At 38.4% G+C, this 15,486-nt stretch overlaps 1 pseudogene; it reads right to left on the bottom strand.

Moving 5' to 3' along the window:
* Positions 1 to 15,486, bottom strand: part of LOC132611893 (very-long-chain aldehyde decarbonylase CER1-like) — a 96,782-nt pseudogene that overhangs the window by 23,861 nt on the left and 57,435 nt on the right.

Genomic DNA, 15,486 nt, shown 5'->3' with positions numbered 1-15,486 from the left:
ACTAAAGAAGAGAACAGATTGAACAAATTAGAGGGAAGAATGAATAGCTTTTTGAATGTTATTTTTAAGTTTAGTTGACTAATCCAGTTCAATTTTCGTTTAAATAAATTTGATGTCTTAACATATATTCAAAAGTGATATTTGGTTGATTAGTTTGTTTGCTCCTTTTGGGTGGGGGGTCGAGTATCTAAAAGCATATTTTTTAGCAATTAAATGTTAAAATAAAAAATAAAAATATCAGAAACTCGCTGGGAAGTAGGTTCAATCTCGGGGTGAAAGGTAGATAAGGAAGCGCTTAGACACCGAGCCAAGAAGCAGTTTATGCTTCATTGTGTCACTTTAAAATATATGTACACGAATTCTAATTTTTTAGATTATGTGTATAAATGTATATTGTTTAAAAAAATTCGATCAAGCGGTGTCGGATGACACCCCTAGTCATAAGGTGCGCTCCTCCATGTAGGCGCACAACAATAATAAGTATCTTTTTCTTCCTTTTTATTTTTGTTTATACGTGTAAGATGAAATATTTCTTATAACAAAGCGTGAATATATTCACTAGTTAGTTCATACAAGTGATAGGGTAAGAGGAGATTATGTGACTTACGTGGCTGTATCATTAAGTATCTCAGAGGGGGAAGATGGAAAACATCCATTTTGGAATTATCTCAAAGTTGCAATGGCCATCATGTCAAAACAATCAACATAAGTGATATAACCAACAAGTGAAACTACTGAAGCAGTCCGAGTTAGTATAGTTGTGAGGATTGTTATGCCAAAGAGCATCATGTATGCTAGTTGTTCTAAAAATGAATGAAATAGATCTGCCACAAACACACAATTTTACTTGGTAAGGCATTCTAATCAAATTTAATTGGCCTCAACTGACAACTAAACACTCCAACTTATAAAATTCACATCTAGACACATCCAAAATTTATGTGACACGTCAGCATCGGGTGTCCACACAGTGGGCAGAGGCAGACCCAAATGGAGGGGTGGGAGTGCACGTGCACTCCCACTCTTCGAAAAAAATTATGTGTGTATATATATATATATATATATATATATATATATATATATATATATATATATATACACCTTGAGAAATTAGTATATACTTAGTTGTGCACTCTAACAAATGAAAGTGTCTTTGGGGCACGTTGGTTGCAATTGCTGCTTCCCTTACATGTCACCCCGGATTGAATCCGAATGTCACTTTTAATTATTTTTTTGAACCTATTTTAGGAAAACAATTAGCAGTAAATGAGCTCGCCTAGATTCGAAACTGCATTGTCAGCACATGTTGCACAGCCTTAGCCACTGAGCTATCTCTTTCATTTGCTTCACTGTGTTATATTTTATTTATTACACATTTTTTACCTATATACTTGTGTTTTCGTCACTGCTACACTATTAGTGACCGGTCCGACATGGTATTATCTCTCGGTCGTCATTAAATTTTTTGTTGGCATTTATGTTAAGATAATGCTGCCCCCGCCGTCTTAAAATCCTGGGTCCGCCTATAACAGTGGGGACAAGTTGAGATGTCTATATGTGCACTCCCAAAGTTGAAATGCTTACTTGCCAGTTGAGGTCAAGTTTAAGCGCTTCTTTATGTATTATGCCTATAGTTATCACTGACAAGGAACGAATGCAGTAGCAGTTACATGCTTAAATTACTCACAAGTAGCTAAGAAGCTATAACTATTTTCAGCTTTTGATCAAGCAATCCGTTTCCAAATACTTCCTCTGTCTTAATTTATGTGGCAACCTTTTCTTTTTAGTGTGCAAAAAGAATGTCACCTTTCTATAATTAAAAATAACTTTTAACTTTAAAATTCTCTTTTACCCTTAATGAAATGTTTATAACCACACAAATATCTAAGTTTTATTTTTAGATCACAAATTTAAAAAATCTTCCTTCTTTCTGAAACTTTGTGTCAAGTCAAACAGGCACATAAATTGAGAGGGAGGAAGTATTAACTAAGCTGCTCTAAGACGGTCATATTTGTGAGAAAAATGCTCACCATCTATCGCTTTGCACAAACTCCCCAACCACCACCCAAATACTCTTGCCCAAGCCTTCCCTCATTTGATTAATCAATATGTACAAAAAGGAAAATCTCTAGTCAATCAAAATAAAAGTATATTAAACTCTTGAAAAGATCGGATGCTAGAGAACCCTCTGAACTTTGCTACAGTTCTTGCAAATATATTTACTATTGGAATAAGGAAAAGGGTTTGATTCATGTAAAAGGTCGTTTGAAATGATTATGGATAAACCTGTTATCAACTTCACAACTGGCAACATGAACTATTGGCTAAGACATGTATGCCGACTAAATATGGTTGGTAAATTCTCAAGAATTCAATCCTTTACTGAACTAATTCGAGCAGAGTTCAGTTGGGTAGTTTCTTTTAAAGAAGTTATTCAAATCAGGTTCTTACACCTAGCCATCCCTACATAAACTAATTAAGTGAGATGTCTTACTAAGTCAGCTAGATCAAAATGGAGTTGTTTCTTAGGCGGAAGATTGTCAACATAGAAATTGTTCCTAAGGGGGAGATGCACATGAAGAGCACATAAAGAATTATGAAGTTGATAGCATGCACATAAAAGTATGAAATTATTATGGATTTGTCATCATAAAAAAGGGAAATTTGTTGATTTTCTTGGACCTGAATCTTAATTCAAGATCTTATGAAGTTTTGATGTTTGACAAACAATATACAAGTGAGAATCAGTGTTCAAGAAGGATGGAAAGACTACTAAAATAGAGAGAGATCTACACAAGTGTCTTGAAGAAGGAGAAGGAGGAGGAGAAGAAGGAGAAGGGGGAGTAGAAGGAGAAGGAAGATAAAGAGAAGAAAGAAAACGAGAATAAGGAGAATAAGGAGGAGGAGAAACAAAAAGAGAAAGAGAAGGAGGAGAAGAAGAAGGAGAAGGAGAAGAAAAAGGAGGAGGAGGAGAAGAAGGAAAGAAGATGGAGAAGACGAAGGATAAGAAGGGGTAGGCCGAGAAGGAGGAGAAGAAAAAATAGAAGAAGAAGGACAAGGAGAAGAAGGAGGAGGAGAAGAAGAAGAATAAGATAAAGGAGGAGGAGGATGAGGAGAAGGAGAAGGAAAAGAAGAAGGGGGAGGAGGAGGAGGAGGAGGAGGAGGAGAGAGATAAAGAAGGAGGAAAGACTTGGTCCGATCAAGATTCATTCGTACTCTTCTTCAGTTGTAATATTTAAATTCCTGTGGTCATTAACTATACACTTCTTACATTCTTAGTGATTTGTATTAAGTGTTGGTTTTGTGTTGTAAAGGACTCCTTAGACTGGGTATAGTCTTTGAAGAAGTTAAGCTACAATCGAAGCATATTGTAGATAGGGGGATAAGTGTTGTAGGGTTAGTTCCTTAGATGTACAAAGAATTATAACCTTAAAATTGCTCGAGTTAAATTGGAGAGTTTAATTTGGGGAAATCCTATAGAAGATAGGTCCTGGTTTTTTCCTCCCGCGAGCAAAGAGTTTTCCACGTAAAAAAATTCTTGCGTTGATTTACTATTTCCTTCTTGCATAGGTTCTGAAGAAACTAGTTTTTCAGTTTATAGGTAGAAGCTTAAAATAACAGTCAAGTATTGAATCGAGAGTATAAGTGTGAAGAGGACTTTGTCCCTAATTTCATTTACTACTTTTCAATTTGTGAACAACCAGTTTCATGGTATTAAGCTAAGTCCAAACTAGGATAGCATTGGTAACCTATTATGCAATAGCACCATTAACTTCAACGGGAGTATCTCATTTAGATGGATCAAACCACCTATAGGTTTTGATAAACTCACCTTAACGGTAGCTGTAAGAATGGAAGATGTGGGAGTGGTGGAGTGATCAGAGACAATATTAGCTTCCTTATCTTTGCATGTACTTTAGCCTTGGGCACTGTAACTAGCGATTGGGCTAAGGCAGTTATATATACCTCTTTTTGGTATCAGGTGGTGCTTATTGGATAATGAGTTTCGCTACAATATGGTTGAGAGTAATTTCAAGATGCTAGAGAAGTGTGTCAATTGCATAAACCTTATACCTTTGGAGGATTTTATAAGAGATTGTGGAATAAGGAAATTGATGGAACTTGATGGCTTTATCCTGAAGCACTTCTGGGAGAGATTAATCAAGTTGCATATAAGTTAGCTACACTGAGCTATATCTTCCCTCATTCACAGTTGTTTCGTAGCTTTGATGAATTACCAACACAAGGCAAAGGTCTCATGACTATGAATTGGTGCGGCTTGCCAACTATTCACACATCTAATATAAGAAAGGCGGAGATTATTTTCGAGCCACCATGAGTGTCATAATTTTGTAACAGTTAAAGAGCACTTTTTAGAGGTTAATCTATCTTTTATATAGATCGGATACCTCATAGATCATGGCTAAATGGCTTTTGTATCCACTCATCAATTACATTTAGTTTACCAATTTTTGTATTAAAGAAAGATTTAGCTATCTATCATGTTAGATTAGGGAATGTCGTAGCTATGTATAACTGTCACGACCCAATCGGAGGGCCATGACGGGCACCCAGAGCTAACCAATCGAGCACCTCTCATCATACTCTCATAATCATATCTAGGTGAGCCACATGGCTAACTCATAGTTATCGTGCACCAAATGACAAGAATTTCATCGGACGTAGGCACTTTTATATAAACATCACTGACTATGCCCGTATATACACAAGCCGACAAGGCTATCAAAATGATATACAAAATATGAGCCGACAAAGCTAAGGGATATCTAACTATACACATCTGTCTACGAGCCTCTACGAAGAGTATACAAAGTCATAAAGACGGGACAGGACCCCTCCATGCCCATATATGTACATAATAGAATAAACCAACTACTGCAACTTTGGATCAAATTGAGCTCTTCTAGGCAATCTCTGATGAAGCAGCCTAAGGGCCGGGTCTGTCTCCCTGTCTACCTACGGGCATGAACACAGCGTCTACAAACAAAAGGACATTAGTACGAACAATGTACTGAGCATGTAAGGCATGAATAGTAATATGATAAAAGCATGAAGAATAACACAAGATAGAAGGACCATTCATACCTCTTGAGACATTCATCATACTTGCCTAACCTTTCTCTAAAGAAAACATTCCATACATATACATATACATACAATGATACCATACCCGACCATGTATGTTCGGTGTAATCCATACCCGGCCATAACAAGGCTCGGTATTGTCCGTACCCAACTGCAGTGGTGCACACACAATAGATATCATACCCGGCTATATAAGCTCGGTATCATAAAATATCTATTAAACATATGACATACATGAGTATCCAAAAGGAACATTATAACTCTATTGGGGTGAAATTGAGTCGGTAAGCCCCCGATTTCTATTTTGGAATCACCATAGTAATCATCCTCATTATCATCATCACTGTGAAGAGCTTTCATTAATAATATCTCAAGAATCTTGATAGTCATGAGCTTCTAACATTCTCTAGGAAGTAGGACATTATGAACATCATAGATAGATACACGACGAGAAAATCATGTCTTTAGAAAGAAGGGTTAGACTTACATACCTTTACGTCTTCTTAACTATTTAACATCCTCCTCCAAAGTCCACAAAATCTACATTCAAGAGAATTCACACTAGGGTTAAGTCTTGAAAACACTTCTAAGTTCAAACTAGTGCAATTAACGATCTAACGAAATTTGGGCAGCATTTCCCCTATTTTGTCAACTTCCACCAAATTACAAATCAACTCCCGAACAACAATAATAATGTTTAAAATACCATATTCAAGAAGTTACATTCAATTCAATCTCAAATTTATCCAAAATCCCTCTTTCAAGTTCATCTCATAGTTATCTTCTTCACTTTAACACTTTGTAACTTCTCCACTTTAATACTTTTCCTTTTAGAGAGTTACTAAACCTTTATATCAACAAAATCATGTAAATAATAGGAAGATCATATCTTATTATATAATAACTTCACCTTCCCCAACTCCTTTCAAGACCAAGTGTATCACAACTTTGAAGAGAAGCAAGAACAATCACCTTCCATGGATTCTCTTTGGGTTTTGATGTTGATCTTCTCTCTTGATGATATGGAAAGGTTTGGAATGTTATGGAACCTTCAAGAACTCTCAAGAACCCTCTAATAATGTGGAGAGAAGAGTGTGGGAGGTGCATATAAGAAATGGGATCTTTTGGGAGTTAAAGAGGTTTTAAAAATGCCCTCCCGCTTGAGTGTGTGGTGGAGATGCGGCTCAGCACACTGAGTGTGCGACCGCACCTCCCCTCCTCTACAAAGGGAGGATATATGCAGTGATTCCAGCCAATTTTTCAAGTTTCCGGACAGTATGAGGCTCCGCACACTAAGTGTGCGACCGCACATTGCCCTATTTTTCCTGATTTCGCGGAAATCCGTTCTTTTCGATTCTTTTAACCTCCAATCCTTATGGGACCTTCTTGGAACTCATATAAAACTTTTTTAAACATATAAGGGGACCTATAGTTCCCCATCAAGGTAATTCTGAGCAATGAATAACTCAAATGTTGCGAAATTTTCCCAAACCATGACTCAAATTTCAATCTTTCAACAAACTTACTTCCACCGCTTCATATGACCCTGAAACCTTAAGGTCCACACTTGGAATTGTTGGGTAGCATTATTAACCTTATAAGGAATTCATATGCACTTTTATTCTTGCGTTATTCTATTCATAATGCGAATGACACGAAATTTCCAAGATGTAACATTCCTCTCCCCTTAGGAACATTCGTCCTCGAATGTTAGATTCTTAGGGATTCTACAAAACTTTCGCCAGAGTTTCCCCTGTAATATGTCACTACCATCCTGTAACAGCAACCCAACATATATATCACCTCATAGGGCTATAAAAACAATAACAACAATGGCCACATCCGACAAAAAAATCATCGAAAGAAAGCATTACATACCTAAGGACAATGACGTCTCTGTCTGAATCTCCTCATGGAGTGGAAAAAAATGTGGATACCTGAACTTTATATCTTCCTCAGCTTCCCAAGTCATTTCTTCCCTATTATTGTTTCTCCATAAGACTTTAACTGAAGCTACATTTTTGGTTTTGAGCCTTCGAACTTGTCTATCTAGAATAGCAATGGGAATTTCTTCGTAGGATAGTTGCTCGGTGACTTGGACATCCTCTACAGGTACAATTCTGGAGGGATCTCCAATGCACTTGCGAAGCATCGATACATGGAAAACCGGATGGACTGACTCCAAATTCGTTGCGTACAATCTTGTAAGGCCCAATATACCGCGGGCTAAGGTTGCCCTTCTTACCAACCCTCATGACACCTTTCATCGGCGACACCTTCAAGAATACCCAGTCATTCACTTGGAACTCTAAGTCTCGTCGGCGATTATCTGCATATGATTTCTGACAGCTTTGAGCTATTAATAATTTATCCTGAATAAGCTTGACATTTTCCATGGCTTGATGGATCAAGTCCGGCCCTATTAACTTAGTTTCTCCCACTTCGAATGTCACGACCCAACCGGAGGGCCGCGACGGGCACCCGGTGCTAGCCCACCTGGGCGCCTCTTATCATACCTTTACATTTACATCTAGGTGAGCCACATACTAAATCGTACATTTCCATTCATCAATCATACTAGTCCCATTGGACAACAATACCTTTATATCATCATTGGCGTCTATGCCTATATCAATGTACACAAGCCGACGAGGCTAACAAAATGAAATCCAAAATATAGGCTGACAAGGCCAAGCACATCTAACCATATACACATGTCTACGAGCCTCTAAAGAGAGTATGTCATATCATATAGGCGGGACAGGACCCCGCTATGCCCATAAATATGTACACAAAAGAATAAGTACCAAAAGCTATAGCTTCGAATGAAATGGAGCTCCGCTAAGTAGTCCCTGAGACTATGGGCCAAGGCTCAAGGTTACACATACCTGGCCCTACCAAGGCTTCAGGGTTATCCGTACCAACTGCAGAGGTGTGCGCACGTTACATAAATATATACATATTCTACCCGGCCTTATAAGCTCGGGGTTCCATAATAGTCATACATAGATACATATACGTAATAGCTCATAAGCATCTTTACTATTATCATCACTATCATTATCGTCATCGCTATTATCGTCGTTATCGTATCGTTATCACTATCATCGTCGTTCATACGTCTATCCTTATAGGATTACTCGTCATATGAAGAACTTAGTACAATCGTAACATATCGAGAATCATAAGCTTAATAGCTTTTGAAGATACAGTCATTTGGAGGACATCATAGACTTATAAAAGATTTAGAAGATTGGCCAAAGAACCATGCCTTATGAAAGAGGGGTTAGCCTTACATACCTTTCCGTTCAACTATTTTACCACTTGCACGTTCTCCTTCAACGCTCACATTTCTACCTTCATTGAAGTTATACTATCATTAGAAATCGATAGCTAGCATACACGACTAAAGCTAGAGAAAATTGGACAGCATCTCCTTTATTTATACAACATTCCTCCATATCGTATATCAACTCCCAAACGTCAATAATACATTCACAATATCATAACAATAGCCTTTATTCATCCACATTATCTATATTTCTCAATTCACTTCCAATCACCCATATCCATGGTCATAACACACGACTACGTTCATTCATATACATTGCCTATCCCGTGTTCTTAACATCATTTATAACATATCAATATCACAACACATCAAGAATCATGACTCAATTCAAACTATTACTCAAAATGACACTATTCCACATTCATGACCCATTTTTCTACATCCTTCTACAATCCAAGTATTTCAACTTTAAAATACCTTAAAAACATGGAAATACCATAAATCTTACCTTAGATGTTGTAGGAATAAGATTTGGGTGGAAATACTTCACTTGAGCCAAAACCCTAGTTCATCTCTAATGAGATTTCTTGACTTGGATGATCTTTTAATGGATTTCTTACACTTGGTTCACTTAGTTTATGTTGTTGATCACTAATACCTCTTGAATTCTTGTGGAATAAATGTAGAGAGATGTTTTAGAGAGAAGGGGTGTGATATGGAAATGAAATGAAATAAGACTTAGTCCCTCATTAAATACACCAATCTGTTCCCGACCAGTTCTACGGACCAACATACGGTCCATATAAATTATACTGACCGTATGTCTGGTCGTAGAATTGGTCTAGAGAATGGTGACAATCTGGGCTGATTGTACGGTCCAACATACGGTCCGTATGTTTTATACGGCCAGTATGTTTGGCCGTATAATCCCAGTTTCCCGAAGTTCGTTCTTGTCGACTCGTTTGATCTCCAATCCTTATGGAATCTTCTTTGTACTTGTTTACCACCTCATTAACAATCTAAGGGACATTATAAATCTCTTCCAAAGCATTATTAAATCCTCGTTAACTTGTTACTCGTAATTCCTTTTCGATACCTATCGTATGCCTTGCCTTCTCTTGGCAACTTTCTCCCCCTTTCTCGAATATCTTTGAAATCTTAATTAGGGTCATCAAATGTCATTCCTTACTTATCAAAACACCGTATACTTCAGGCTCTTTGTTAGTCTATTCACTGTGCATCAACGAAAAGTTTTTCGAGGTGTAACATCGAACCACCCTACTGGTGATCTGCACTTGCGCCCATATAAAGCCTCATACGGGGCCATTTGGATGTTGGAATAGTAACCATTGTTATATGAAAACTCTATAAGCGGTAAGTAATTATCCTAACTGCCTCCAAAATCTAACACAATTCCTGTAGCATATCTTCGAAAGTCTAAATGGTACGCTCAGCTTGTCCATCAGTCTGCGGGTGAAATGTTGTGCTAAGGCTCACTTGAGTGCCCAAACCTTCTTGGAAAGAATTCTAGAAATTAGCTGCAAACTGTGTCCCTCTATCAGAAATAATAGATACTGGAACACCATGGAGTCGTACTATCTCTTTGATATAAAACTTTCATAATCCTCAGCTACATATGTAGTTTTGACTGGTAGAAAATGAGCTGACTTCGTAAGTCTATCCACAATTACCCATATGGAATAATACTTCCACTGAGAACGAGGTAACCCTGTAATGAAATCCATATTAATCACTTTCCATTTCCAAGTCGGAATTTCCATAGCTTGCAACAATCCACCGGGCTTTTGAAGCTCGATCTTTACCTGCTGGCAGTTAGGACATTGAGATACGAACTCTGCTATGTCATATTCTTCATTCTGTCCCACCAATAACTGGTTTTAAGATAATGATACATTTTGGTCGTTCTCGGATGAACAGAATAACGGGAATAGTGGGATTCCTCCAAAATCAGGCGACGTAATCCTGCTACATCAGGAACACACAATGTGCCTCGACACCTGATGTTACACCTTGGAATTTCGTGTCGCTCGCATTATGAACATGCAAATGTAAACCTAAAGTGGAAATGAAGCCCTTTTAAGGCTAATAAAGATGTTTGATGATTCTAATTAAGATTCCAAAGGCATTTGAGGCTAAAGAAGTAAGTTCGTCGGAGAAAGTTAAGGTTGGGCCATGTTTTGGGAAATTTCATATCATTTGAGCTATAAATTGCCTAGAATCACATTTACGAAGAGATATGAGGTTCCTTATATGGTTAATGAAGTTCTAGACAAGTGCCAAGAAGGTTTCTTAAGGATTGGAGATCAAACGAATCGAAAAGATCGCATTTTCGCGAAACCAGGAGAAAGTGTGCGGTCGCACACTCAATGTGATGACCTGCACACTACATGCCAACTTGACAAAATTGCTGGCCTTACTGCACAAGTCCCTCCCCAGGCCAGGGGTGGAGCGTGCGGCCAGACACTAAATGTGCTAAGCCGCATACTCTTCGTAAAGTTGGTCGGGGTGAGATTTGGCCACCTTTTTAAAACTCAAATGACCTCAAACTCATTTCCACCTTCTCTCACTTACTCCGCTACCTCTATAGAGTCTTATTAAGAGCTTTTTAAGGTTTCCTAACCCTCCTCACTTTTTCATATCATCAAGTGAGAAGATCAACATCAAGAGCTTAAGGTGATCCAAGGGAGGTGATTGTTCTTGTTTTTCTTCAAAGTTGTAGTGATCTTGAGCTTGGAGGAAGTTGAGTGAGGTGAATTTATTTGATCACAAGGTATGTTTCCCATCTTATTCTTATGGTTGAATTGATATAAAGTTTTAATACCCCTTAGAAAGGAAAAGAATGAAAGTGGAGAAGCCATGGATGGTGTAATGAAAAAGATGACTATGAGTGAGCTTAAAAAGGGGATTTTGGCCCAGCTTGTTATTTAATTGAATGTAACTTCTTGATTGTGATATTATGGATGTTGTTATTGTTTTTTGGGAGTTATTTTTCCATATGGTAGAAGTTTATAAAATAGGGGAAGTGTTGCCCAAATTTCGTTAACTCGTTAATTATGCTAGATTGAGCTTAAGAGTGTTTTCCAAGACTTAACCTTAGTATGATTGTCACAACCCAGCTAGGGGCCGCGACGGGTACCCGGAGCAATTACCGAGCACCGCTCACTCTACTGCTTGTCTTGCTCATTTAATACTCTTTTATCAATTTTACATACCATTTGTAGGAAAATCATATTTAGTCAAAACATAAATACTTTATATACATTTGCCTCTTGGCCATCAAAATAATATACATACGTGTGAAAATATCTTGTGAGACCATCTAACCCACACTGCGTATCTACGAGCCTCTACTAACATAATGAATACATAGACGGAACAAGACTCCGTCATGCCCAAAATATGCATATATGAATATACATCAAAAGAATAGCCATAAGAACCTCCGAACAATGGAGTGCTATCTATCAGCTGACAGCTACTGAGGACCTGGGCCAAGCTCTCCTCCCTGTCTACCTGTGGGCATGAACACAGCGTCCGAAGAAAGGACGTCAGTACGAATATTGTACCGAGTATGAGAGGCATACATAATGAAAGGAGACATCAATAATATGGGGATAACATCAACATGAGACATCTGGATCTGACTGATAATCATAAATGAAGTAATGCATGCTATCTTACTCATACTCATCATCATAACATGTATGCATCATATGCAAGCTGCCCGTCCATGTCGGAACGGTGTGATAATCAATAATATTAGCCCGCGTATAGGCCTCCCGCGTCCGGGGTACCATCTCATGCCGCCCACTAGTGGTGTCTGCCCACGCCCGTAGGTCGTGGTGTATCCGTATCGCCTCCCGCCGAAGCGGTGTCTGCCCGGCCAACTAGGCCCGGTGTGAATGCAATCATGACATGCTTAACGTAAATACTCATAGTAATATGCTTATCATAAAATACTTATTTTATCATAATGCGTGTATAAGGCTCATGATCACTTTACTCTATCGGGGTGACGTAAGGTCGTGATCCCCCGGTCACATTATGGAACCATTATGGACATTCTGCCTCACCTTGAAAGGACTAGTACATGAGGTTAGTGTAGGCAAGGAATAACATCACCATCATTCTAGGGTCATCATATCGTATAACTTATCTCATATAGACATTCATGGGTATAAGCTTTTAACTTCTTAGAATGTAAGAACTCATGAAAGGAATAGGGATTCAAGCTAAAAGATTCATGCCATTTTGAAAGAAGGACTAGCCTCACATACCTTGGTCGTTTAGCTAAGATATCGCTCACTTTTTCTCCGTCGATATCACGTCGTTACCTTCATAAGAGAATTCGGATCAACATTAGTAAACTAACTACAAGAATGCATCGCTAATTCTAGGAAAAGTTGGACAACGCTTCCTTCGCTCATACTACTTTTCTCATGTTTTATATCAACTCCCAATATTCATAATATTATTCGAAATATCATAATCGACAATCGTCATTTACGTACATTTGGCAAAATCCACCATTTTCCTCCCATTTTCCCTTATTTCTACTTCTAGCTCATCCTTGCGTTTTCATGCATTTAATGCTTGTTTCATGATATAAACATCATTTATAATGTATTTGTACTCACAACACTTCAATATTCATAGTTCAATTCCACTATCATTCATTTATGTCACTATTCACTCAATAATGACCCATTTCTATGTTCTTCTACATTTCAAGTGTCTAAGCTTTCCAATACTTCAAACAACATGGAATAATCATGAAACTTACCTTGGATGATGGTTGAATAATCCTTAAGTTGAAATACTTCAATTAGCCAAAACCCTAGTTCCACCTTCTTTGAAATTTCTTCACTTAGAAGATCCTTTGATGTGCTCTTACACATATTTTTATGAGTTTGGTGTTGATAATCTTAGGTTTCCTTGGATTTTCTTGATATTCTTAGAGTTGAAGTGTTGAAGAACACTCTAGAGTTTTCTTGAAGTGTTTGGGTGAAAAATGACGTGAAATGGGCTTAAGTCCCTCTTAATAATCTCAAAATCTGATCTTTAATGAATTCTTGTCGGGATGAACAGTGGTCGTAAACCACCATATACGGACCGTATTTTGAATTACGGTCCGTCTCCCATGGACGTATTTAATCATTTCAAAAACAGAAAGTTTTGGCTGAGGAACATGGCAGTTTACGACCTGGTTTACGGTCCGTAAACCAGTTTACGGGCCGTAAACTGGGTCGTATTTAATCATATCCAACACTGGGCAGAACTTGAGATTTTTGGCAAGCTGAAGGACGATTGCACTATACGGTCCGTAAATCACTTTACGGGCCGTATAGTGCCATATAGAAGATCCTTTGATGTGTTCTTATACTTATTTTTATGAGTTTGGTGTTGATAATCTTAGGTTTGCTTGGATTTTCTTGATATTCTTAGAGTTGAAGTGTTGAAGAACACTCCAGAGTTTTCTTGAAGTGTTTGGGTGAAAAATGACGTGAAATGGGCTTAAGTCCCTCTTAATAATCTCAAAATCTGATCTTTAATGAATTCTTGTCGAGATGAACAGTGGTCGTAAACCACCATATACGGACCGTATTTTGATTTACGGTCCGTCCCCCATGGACGTATTTAATCATTTCAAAAACAGAAAGTTTTGGCTGAGGAACATGGCAGTTTACGACCTGGTTTACGGTCTGTAAACCAGTTTACGGGCCGTAAACTGGGTCGTATTTAACCATATCCAACACTGGGGAGAACTTGAGATTTTTGGCAAGCTGAAGGACGATTGCACTATACGGTCCGTATATCACGTTACGGGCCGTATAGTGCCATATACGACTACTGGACTGAAAATTTTCCGCGACTTTCTTATTTCCAAAAATTCTTAATTAGCCATTCCCGACTTGACAAAACATCATACACTCAAACTTTTCATCATTCCACTCATCATACAAGTACGGAGAAATTTCCGAGGTGTAACATTCTTCCCCCCTTTTGGAACATTCGTCCTCGAATGTTCGACACTCGGGGATTCTGGAAATTTTTTTCCAGAGTTTCCTTTGTAATTTGGACACTACCTTTCCATTACAACAACCCACAATATCTTCGCCTCACAGGGCTATATCATAATATCAACACATTTATGGCCACACACGACCAAAAATATAAAATTAAAACATACATACCTTACATAATCGACGTCTCATCTTGAATCTCTTCTGGGGATTGGAACAAATGGGGGTACATAGATTTCATCTTCTCCTCCGCTTCCCAAGTCATTTCTTCTCGATTATTGTTCCGCCATAGAACTTTAACTGAAGCAACCTCTTTATTCCGAAGCCTTCGTACTTGTCTATCCAAAATGGTAATGGGCATTTCCTCGTATGTTAGCTTCTCTGTTACTTGCACATCATCAACCAGAACTATTCTCGTTGGGTCTCCAATACACTTGCGGAACATCGAAACATGGAATACCGGATGCACGGATTCGAGCTCTAAAGGCAAGTCCAATTCATAGGCTACTCGACTCACCTTGCGAATGATTTGGTAGGGTCCGATATATCTGGGACTTAGCTTTCCTTTCTTGCCAAATCTCATCACTCCCTTCATCGGCGATACCTTCAGGAACACCCAATCGCCCACTTGAAATTCCAAATCTCGTCGGCGATTATCTGCATAAGACTTTTGGCGACTTTGAGCTGTTAACAGTCAGTCTCGAATCACTTTAACCTTTTCAACTGCTTGTTGGATCAAGTCGGGGCCTATCAATTGTACTTCTCCGGTTTCAAGCCATCCAATTGGAGATCTGCATTTTCTTCCATATAAGGCCTCGTATGGAGCCATTTGAATACTGGAATGATAGCTGTTATTATAGGCAAATTCAATAAGAGGCAAATGCTCATCCCAACTACCACCAAAGTCTAGCACATACGCTCGTAGCATATCTTCCAAGGTATGAATAGTACGCTCGGCTTGTCCGTCGGTTTGCGGATGGAACGCCGTGCTGAGCTTAACTTGAGTACCTAGACCTTCTTGAAAGGACTTCCAAAACTTAGATG

The sequence above is a fragment of the Lycium barbarum genome, chromosome 9 (assembly GCF_019175385.1).
Source record: "Lycium barbarum isolate Lr01 chromosome 9, ASM1917538v2, whole genome shotgun sequence".
NCBI lineage: Eukaryota > Viridiplantae > Streptophyta > Magnoliopsida > Solanales > Solanaceae > Lycium > Lycium barbarum.
Note: the sequence above shows the minus strand (reverse complement) of the source record. Positions and strands in the feature narration are given on the sequence as shown.